A 9952-nucleotide genomic window follows, 5' to 3' on the forward strand; every position below is an offset into this window, starting at 1 on the left:
TCCCGAAAGAGGTGTACCCCTTAGCGGCCAGTACGAATCGTGCATACTGCATACTAATAAATATCAGTATCTATGTAAGATTCCCCCTCCGACAACAAAAAAGAAAAAAAAACACACAAAAGTGAGTGACCTGCGCTGATGTTCACTTGTGTTCTGCATAAACCTCGAATATTCGCGCAATAACAAGAAAAAGAAATAAGAAAAAAATATATAAAACACCGTGATTTTGCTTCCCGAACACGTTTCTAATCTACCAAATGAGCAGCACATGTCCTTATTAGTAAGTCTATAGAACAAAAATTCGCAAATGATTGCTTAAGCTGTGCCCACAATGCATTTATGAGTACCTTTTCAAACTTATAGTCTACTTATAGGCGTAATGTAGCAATCGAACGCAACAACTTAGATTCAGTTCGCTTAATAAATACTTATAACGCCATCTTGAATTGCAATCGCTCGTAAACTGGGTATGAGTTTGTAGGTGTGTGACGAGTGGACACCATCTCAGGCGGTTGTCTTGCATAATTGACAGCATCAATGCCGTTGCCTGCGCTTGTTGTAGTTGTAGCAGAGTGTCTTGCATTATTTATGCACTTATGCAAATTGAATTAGTGCGCCTCATATCCTCCATATGCACACGTTCTGACATAAATATGTGTCTGTCCATAAATATAGATACGAAATTATTGCATATTGCATGTGGGTACACTGGAAAAAATACAAGTTGAATACTCTTCTCTTTTGAGTACTTCAAGCAATGTTTAGTCGAAATCCTTATCGTCCTCTTCTTCTAACTCCGGCTCGTCATTTTTCAGCAACAGCAACAGCAGCAAACTTGTTTGAGTTCTTGATGAACTCCTTGATGGTAGATTCTTGAAACCATTGGCAACACTGTGTGGTTCTGCGGCCAAATTGGTAACACCAGCTATGGAAACAGAATATAAAAAGCGCGACATATAAAGCAAAGTAGTCTCTGAAGCTTAAACTTTATCTAGCTAGTTAGTTTTAGTTTCTACATCGAGTTCAATTCACCTACTAGGAACGAAGTTAGTTAGAAAAATTCTTCTTTTTGAAGTTGTTCATTGGTTCAACTGTATTTCTAGGTATAAAGTTCCATTTTATGGACTAAAACTGAATTCTAATATAGTTTTTAAAAAGAATTAGAGAAGGGGATCCAATTTCGAAATTATATTCGAAAATTTGCCACTAGAGGGTCTTAATAATATCAAGATGCTCATAGATTTGGTAATTCGATTGTTTTAGGCGAACTTCCTCAACTTCGGTGACCGAATTTTGATTATTTGATTAGGTTTCAACATGTTTAGGACAGGACTACAGTTTCAACCAAGCTTGCTGTAAAGGATTTGCATTTTTTCTGCTAGAAAGGCTCAGAATAAATTTCGGTGCAAATAGATTAGGCCTCTGTATCCCTGAAAAAGGTGAAGGAATACTTTTAACTATCGCCTAAAATCTCATTACCTAATATCATTAACTTCATACCTTCTACTACCACCGCACTTCTTTTTAATGAGCTGAAACGAATTTAAGCCTTCAAGCGGATTCAAAACTGACCTTGACATTAAGTGAACTCTTTAGACGTACGTAGCCTCAATCACTCAATTAAGCAATCTATGCTCCAACTAGTCTGACGATTTCTTTATTTAACGTATTTTATTTGTAGCAGCGAATCCAGACTCTAGCACTACGAACCTCAGACATTTTCTATAATTTTAACTTTTTATAACTGCAATGCTGAGGGATCAGCTATCTAATCTAACCAAATCTAACCCTGAACCCTGAGGGTATATGAGGTTTTCCACGAACTTTGTAGCACCCAGAATTAAACGTCGAAGATAATTAAAATATAATATATATTTAAATGATCAGCGGTACAAGCTGAGTCGATTCAGTTATGTCCGTCTGTCTGTCTCTATATACGCGAACAAGTAACTTAGTTTTTGAGATATCAATCTGAGCTTCATGTATTTAAAATTTACTTGAAAAGATGTCTTCACGAATTTTGGCTTATGTTATTGCATTTAAAACTTTTTTATTATTATTATTAGGGTATTATAGTTCGGTTTATAGATTCTTTCGACAGTATTGCGTAAAAGACTTAAACCCATTTAAATAAACCGATCGGACATTTTAGTGTGGCTTTATATCTGGCAAATCCACCATAAACCAGATTTTCAAAATACGTGAAATTCTGGAGAAAAGCCTTGACAAACAGTTCGACACCCATCATCTTTTTTGTCGATTTTAAAGTCGCTTTCGACACACTGACAAGAGCTGCCTATTCGACGCCATGTCTAAATTTGGTATCCCTTCAAAACTCATACGGTTATGTAGAATGACATTGAGTACAACCATCAGTTAATAATCGGGAAGTACCTCTCCAAGCAGTTCGATACCAGAAGTGATTTTAGACAGACCTCTCGTGCGTCTTCTTCAATATAATGTAATACGTGCCGCTAGTCTAAATTGCAGTGGCACTATCCATTCTAAAAGTCCAATGCTACTGGGGTACGCAGATGATGCTGACATCGTAGGTTTTAATAACAGGGCCGTCAGGGCAGCCTTGTCTAGGCTAGAAAAAGAAGCAAAAGAGCTTGACATTGTGGTGAACGAGGGCAATACAAAGTATCTGGAGGCCAGACATAAAGATTCCCGAGTCTGGGGAACTAGGTCACGGTTGGCAGCTATAAATTTGGAAAAGGTAAACCCTTTGTATATCTCGGAACCAGCATAAATTCCAACAATCATCTAAGCCAGGAGATCAAGCGCAGAATAACTCTTGCTAACAGGTGTTACTTTGGGATCGGTAAGAAGTTGAGAAGCAGTTCCCTCTCTACGCTCTATAAGTCTCTTATAATTCCCGCCCTGTTGATGAGAAAGCTCTTGGAGCATTCAAGAGAACTGTTCTCCGCACGAATTTTGGAGCCATCCACGTGTGCGATGTACATCGAAGAAGCTGGAACCAACTGTCAATGTATGAGCTCGGCATGAATATAGTTAAGCGCATAAAAATACAACGAATGCGCTGGATAGGCCATGTCGTTCGCATGAAAGATGCTGCCCCAGAGAAAAGCTGCGGCAACGGAAACTAGGGCGCCCCCGCATCCAATGGAAGGACCGAGTGTAAAGCGACCTGTCTGCACTGGGGATGTACAACTGGCGTGACCTCGCAAAGGATATAGGCAACTGGCGAAGTTTTCTGTTCTCGGCCCAGGCCAACCCACTATTATAGTGCCAAAGAAGAGGAAGATTATAGCTTCGATGCAGCCGAACTTAAAGTTATTTCTTGTTTTTGTTATATTTTTTACAATGTACTTAGAGGGTGCAATACACTTACCCTTCTGAACCCGCTAAAAGCAGTGCAAACATTTAAATATTTTAAGACACACAAAGAAGGACCGACAAATGGTAGTGATAAAAGCTATTCAAGAACACTCTGAACTCATGGTCGCATGTGGAACGCAATGCAAAGGTGGCGGAAGGCCCGTCTATGAATAAAAAGGACACGACCACAAGCCCGAACTACAGGTAACTCTGATAGCCCTAACGGTAGCGCGCTTGAAGCTGCATGGAAAGAGTGTGAAGTTGAATAAGAAGCTGCAGATGTAGAAGAACAAGAGATTGAAACTACATGCTAACAAATGCATGATTACAAATCCCAGGATAAACATTTGTTATGATTATGCATGCATTTCCACATATCCACACACACACACATACATTAATCTGCTTATAGTCGAGCAGCAACCAGCACAGTAGCCGTAACGTAGACTACAATACTGCGTAGCGACGACAAGTGCGACGGCGTAACTCCTTAGCATAACTTTGCTTTGTTGGTGTTTTATAATGCTTTTTGCCGAAGAAACAATAACTTCATTGCTTATATTGAATTATCATTCGATTATAACGTATACACGAATCGGGGTATTTTATGTTTTTTTTCTGCGTTAGGGTGATATGCCATGCATGAAATATTCAATTACAACTACAGCAAAGTATTTTCAATAATATAATATGAAACGGTAAAGCTATTTGACTTCCTGTTGCTTTCTACCTTCCACTGTGAGTGAGTGTGTGTGTGTGTGGGGATCTGGTTGAGGGTAGAGCATGTACCGAAAGCCATTATAAAATACAAATATAATATTTTATTTTTATTTTGTTTTGGTTGTTGTTGTTATGAAACCCCTTTTAACACTTTTTCCTTGCGTCCGAAGTGCTTTCTGCAAGAAACAATATGTGCTGCTGTTCGTTGTTTTTTGTTTTTGCGAAATTTATGAATTTTTTTTCTCTTTTATTTGCTTTTATATGCGAAAATGTCTATTCGCTTGTCGCCAATAGCCGCCAAATGAAGACATATATTCGCATTAAAAATTATGGTAATGGTCGCACGTTTCGCCATTTGGGGGATTTTAAATGCAGTCAAACTGCTTCAAGTGCGCTCTAAAGTAGTAATAAAAGGCGCAGGCATTATGTGTGTGTGTGTGTGCAATAGACGCGATGAAGTTTTAATGTTATTTGTTTATGAACTTTGCAAAAAAGGGAAAAAGAAAAAAGGTAATTTTTAGCGAGCGCACTTTGAAGTTTTGGCCTGAAACTATAACGCAAGCCAGGTGCTAAAAGCTGTGTGTTAAAGAGAGTGATCATTTGAGTTTAAAAACTTAAAATTATAAGCGAGAAAGAAAGTCTTATACAGAAAAAGAAAAATATACCACTATGTTGAGACCAATTGCAATCCTGAGCTCTCCAAACAAACTCAACAATGTGAGCTCGTCGGGTAACTACCAAGAGTGGTATAAATAAAGGAGAGTTGAAGTAAAGATCAAGCTATATATGGTCCATATATGATTCAGAAAACTAAAATTAAACGGCAGGCAGCTTCGGTAAAGGTCAGATCTTCAGACGGACTAACTCAATAGTAACAGTGAGTGTTCACTAGGAAGTTCTGTTCCTTTGCAAATCGGCAATCACTCGAACTCTGCGGTTGGATAACGACACCAGCAAATTCCATAAGCGATCATTTTTAGTTATGAGAAACCTAAGATTTCAGAACCTAAAATTCAAGAAAAAATGTTAATTTCGTCTGCACCGATGCTATAATACCCTTCACAGGTGCATTTTTTATAGCATAAAAGGTATAAAAAGGTCTTTATCTTGATTTTGATCGGTCAGTTTGTATTGCAGCTAAAGGGTGATAAATTTCGAGGTTTCCTACTTAAAAAAAAATACAGATAATTCAAATTGAATGGGAAATGTTTATTATAATTGGAAAGAACATTCTTTGGCATTAATTTTTTGAAGATTATCTCTGTTTTAATCAAAGGCTTGAATTGTAGCGGGATTGTCCGCATACACTTTAGACTTTACATATCCCCACAGGAAAAAGTCTAAACGTGTCATATCAGATGATCTTGGTGGCCAAACGACCGGCTCAAAACGTGAAATTATCTGCTCACCGAATAATTCTCTCAATAAATCCATTGATTGATGCTATGTGTGGCGCAGTCTTGTTAAAACTAAATGTCGTTGAGATCACGAGCTTCAATTTCAGACATCAAATGGTCGGTTATTATGGCGCGATAACGGTCACCATTGACGGTTATGTTCTCACCAGCATAATTTTTGAAGAAATACTGATAATTTCATCGGCTCCCAAAAAACACCAAACCGTTGTTTTTTCTGGACGAAATGACAGCTCTTGAATCTCTTCAGGTTGCTCTTCGTCTCAAATGCGGAAATTTTTCTTACTTTTTACTTACTTACCCATTGAGCCAGAAATTGGCCTCATCGCCGAACAAAATTTAGCTCGAAAACGTCGTATCTTCTTGGAACTTTTCTAGAGCCCTTAGTGAATCGATCTCGTTTGGTAAAGTCGAGCGGATTCAGTTCTTGCACAAGCTGTTCTTTTTACGCTTTCAATTTAAGATCGCGACGTAAAATGCTCCAAGTCGTTCCATACGTCAGTCTGAGTTGCTGCAAACGGCGCCGAATCGACTCTCAACAGTATTCATGTACACTCTCAGCTACGGCTGCTATATTTTCTTCACTGCGTGCTGGACATGGTCTATTCAGTGAAATATTATTCAACAATGAATGCTGGGTCTCAAGATGAGTGATGGTGTTGCGAAAAGTATGCTTAGTAGGCCGATTATGTTGACCATAAGTTGAGCGAAGCACGCGAAACACATTCTTTACAGAACGTGAATTTTTGTAATAAAGTTGAACGATTTGTAAACGTTGTTCAGGCGTAAGTCTTTCCACGGTGAAATGCCAAACAATACTGAACAAAAATAACATGACAGCTTGACAAATCTCACACGTGATCTGTCAAAAAAAGGCTATTGAAAAAAGTACCTCTACTTGGATCACCCGTTACATGCTGTAAAGCCTTGTTCATGATTATATTATATATACCATATATTATATATCTCAAAAACTACGAGTAACAAAAATTTTAACGCACAAGACACTTTGGTGGAAGGGTAAGAACTACAGATATACATTTATAGAAATTCTAAGGAGTACTATAAAGAATGTATCTTCTTCTGTTTTGAGTTCGAGGGAATGGGTCTAGGCGTGATTATATGGTCTGAAAATTATTTAAGATTTTTTTTAGAGAACCCCAAATTATTATTGTGTCTTTCATCTGAATATGTTCATAGTCCTAGTACCTACTCATCAATTCTCTACACTACACTGTTTGGAACCTTTAGAATATTGTAGCTTAAGAGACAATACATAAGAATTTGGAGCAATTGTGCACGAATTTAGACGTCGTTAAGGTGTATACGTATTCTTTCTGGATACATTTAAAGTTGATCTCAGTAATTTGAACTGATCTTACTAAATTGGATTCTTCCATTCCATGGGAGCTTTTATTAACATTATATAACCCAACTCCATCGAGATATTCGTTTCTTTTGTAATTTCCCATTTTTTGTTATAAATAGCGTCAAAGGTGCTCTGTTAAGTGGTTTCCTCAAGTGTAAGTCTGTCGTTGTTCTATCAGCAGAGAATATTTTTGGGATTTGGGAGTGAGGAACGAGCTAACGAAAAAGGCAAGAGCTGCTCTTTATTCGATCGCGGGTTGATATTTCTAGTGTATTTACAACTCGCTGGCTCAGTAGTCTAATCTCTTTCAAATACTTAAGGACTTTAATATGTAGACGCAAGTGTGAGTCTCTTTCTTTCAAAGTGCGCACAGAGATGGAGATAATCAAAAATAAATATCTTAAAAGCGATGAAAGCTTTCGGATTATTTGTGAGAGAAAAGAAGATAACACTTCGCCCTCCCTCTTATTACATTACAGAACATTTGCAGTCTATAATTGCTTGGCCATAATGTCCAATTCGAAATGTGGCAATCTGCATACTTCTACGCGTCTGCTAACCGAAAGACATGTGCAAGGGAGCAGAAAATTAATATTTTCCAAAAGGTCCTTTTTCGTTGCCGACCAACCAATATCACACACTCTCTCTCTCTCTCTCTGTCTTCATCTTTCCGTCTAGCGGTAAGGATGCAAAGTGGCTGCACGAAGGTTGCTAATCTACTCACATTCGCATATTCTGGAACTTAAGTGTGTCCTGCCGATGCTAAGATATGAGTTCAAATACAAATGTCCACATGTCAATCCTAATTTAAATAAGCTGACTAATACACACAATCAAACTGGGTTTATTTTTGCAAAATGCGAACGAGTCTAATATTTGCGCTTTCACAACAATAATTTACAGGATAATCAACTGCGGTTCGGTGGTCAGTGGAAGGAGTTTGTGCAAGACAGATAAAAAAGTATAAAAAATAAATAAATGAAATATTCATTGAAATATGGCGTACACGTATGAGCTTCTGAATTAGTCCTTTGGGATTAGCGAGAGAGGGCAAAAATCAACGCATCACTCAAAGCAAAGTCTTAAGCAAAAATAACTCAAAATAAATAAATTATAAAAGTGTCTAGATATGTTGATGTGGGCGCTGGCTATTAGACAGCAGTTTGACGCATGAAGAATAAAAAAATAATAATATTTATTAAATAATTTAAAAACTCTGGATGCCGCCTGGTCTAGAATAATATTTCTCAAATGCCTTTACAATTATTCTAACAGAGAAGCTGGTATTTTTTGTCTACAGTGTAACGGATTCTTCATCTAAAAGTTACTGCACAAGACCCTTTGGATCAACACGGGCTTATACCCAGACATTGTGTCAGCATTCCTAAAAGTTCTAAAATTCATATTTCTCACTGAGATTTTAAAGCTAAGCTTTAAGTTTTAGTTAAGTTAAGTAAAGTTCGGAAATAATTTTATAGATGAACAAATCTCCTTTCCGCGAGATTCAGCAGTACGAGTATATCTCATACTTTAGCAGAAGTTACGCCTGTAAGGTAAATCCTTTTGAATATTGGAGCAAGTAGCACTTCATATATGTATATTGAATTTTCGAACACAATTTTCATAACGTGCTATCATTATGTAATGATGCTTCTAAAAAAAATATTTCATCCGATTGTGTCTCTTTCTCATACGGGTGTTAGATAGAGGCACACCACTTCATGTATAATTTTTGGAAGGCGTTATTCTGCGATGCAAAGTCTTTACGAGTGAGCTGGGAATCTAATCTTATTTTTCTGCTTCTTCGACTCCTTGGTAACCTTCGAGAGGTCCAAAAATATCATCCTGAAATTAAGCAAGGAAAGATAGCTAGATATCTAAGCTTTACTTTCCTTTTTCTTCTTTTTCGACTCCTTATTATCCTTCGAGAGGTCCAAAGATATTAACATAAAATTAAGCAAGGATAGATTGTTAGGAATCTAAGCTTTACTTAGGTCCAAAGATACCATTCTAAAATTAGACGAAGGGTTCTTAGGAATTTAAACTTTATTTTATTGTTTTTCGATTTCTTGCTATCCTTCGAGCGGTCCAAAGATATCATTTTAAAATTAGACGAGGGAGGATTCTTATTTTGCAGCTTACGAAAGTATTTCGGACTATTCAAATAGTATATATTATACTGTTTCAAGAGCACGGTGCTCATATTTAGCAGTTTTGCTCGGGAGCGCAGAGTTATTGTCAAATTAATTTGAGAGAAAATCTTGGTTCTATTATATTGGAATCTATTGATTTTTAGACGAATTGGAATTTAACGTTGTCAGTTCAAACCTGGATGCGATCTTGACTTAGGTTCTCAAATCCCGATTTTGATAATCCAGTACATATGTATGACCTCAAAATCAAAAAGAACTTAGAATAAATTATGAGTAGGGAAGCTGATGAATTCAAGAGAAGGGTACATACATATGAAATAAAAATCAAAACGACCCTGGGTTGTTGTATGAGTAGCGAAGTTGATGAGACAGGTTTGGTTCAATTTAAGAGACGGGTTTGGTTGACTCTCATTATAATTTGAAGCGGTTGAGTTCGGAGAGTATCAACAAAGGAAACTCAAGCAGGAGGAAAATTTCAGAGAAGCTTTTCGCCACATTTCTTTTATCTTGATGCTTTAAATTTATTGACTTCTCTCTTCTTATCGGAATAATTTACATATATTTAAGAGCTCATGAATAATTTTAGTTAGCTTTTCGGCACATTGTTGTTATCCTTTCTTCTTGAGATGTTTTCGTGTTAGATATCAGAGTTCTTATTTAATTTTATTCGCTTAAAGAATGTTCTCAGTAAAGAGGAGGAAGTGATATATTCCATTCAGAGTTGGTCCTATTGCTGGAAAAGGGTTTCTTTCTTGTCGATCTCTGGCGGTAAAAAAGAATAATAAACTGCGGAATGTTACTTACGCCAAGATAGGGAATTATTACTCTTACTGGCGTAGTAGTAATGTACGTAGATTTTCCCTGAATTAACGTTCGTAGGCGAAGAATTCTTTGGAAACACTGAGAATATCTTCGTTTAAGGCCATTTTAATAGATGGGCAGTCGAAAACTCG

The sequence above is a fragment of the Bactrocera oleae genome, chromosome 4, assembly GCF_042242935.1.
Source record: "Bactrocera oleae isolate idBacOlea1 chromosome 4, idBacOlea1, whole genome shotgun sequence".
NCBI classification, from domain to species: Eukaryota; Metazoa; Arthropoda; class Insecta; order Diptera; family Tephritidae; genus Bactrocera; species Bactrocera oleae.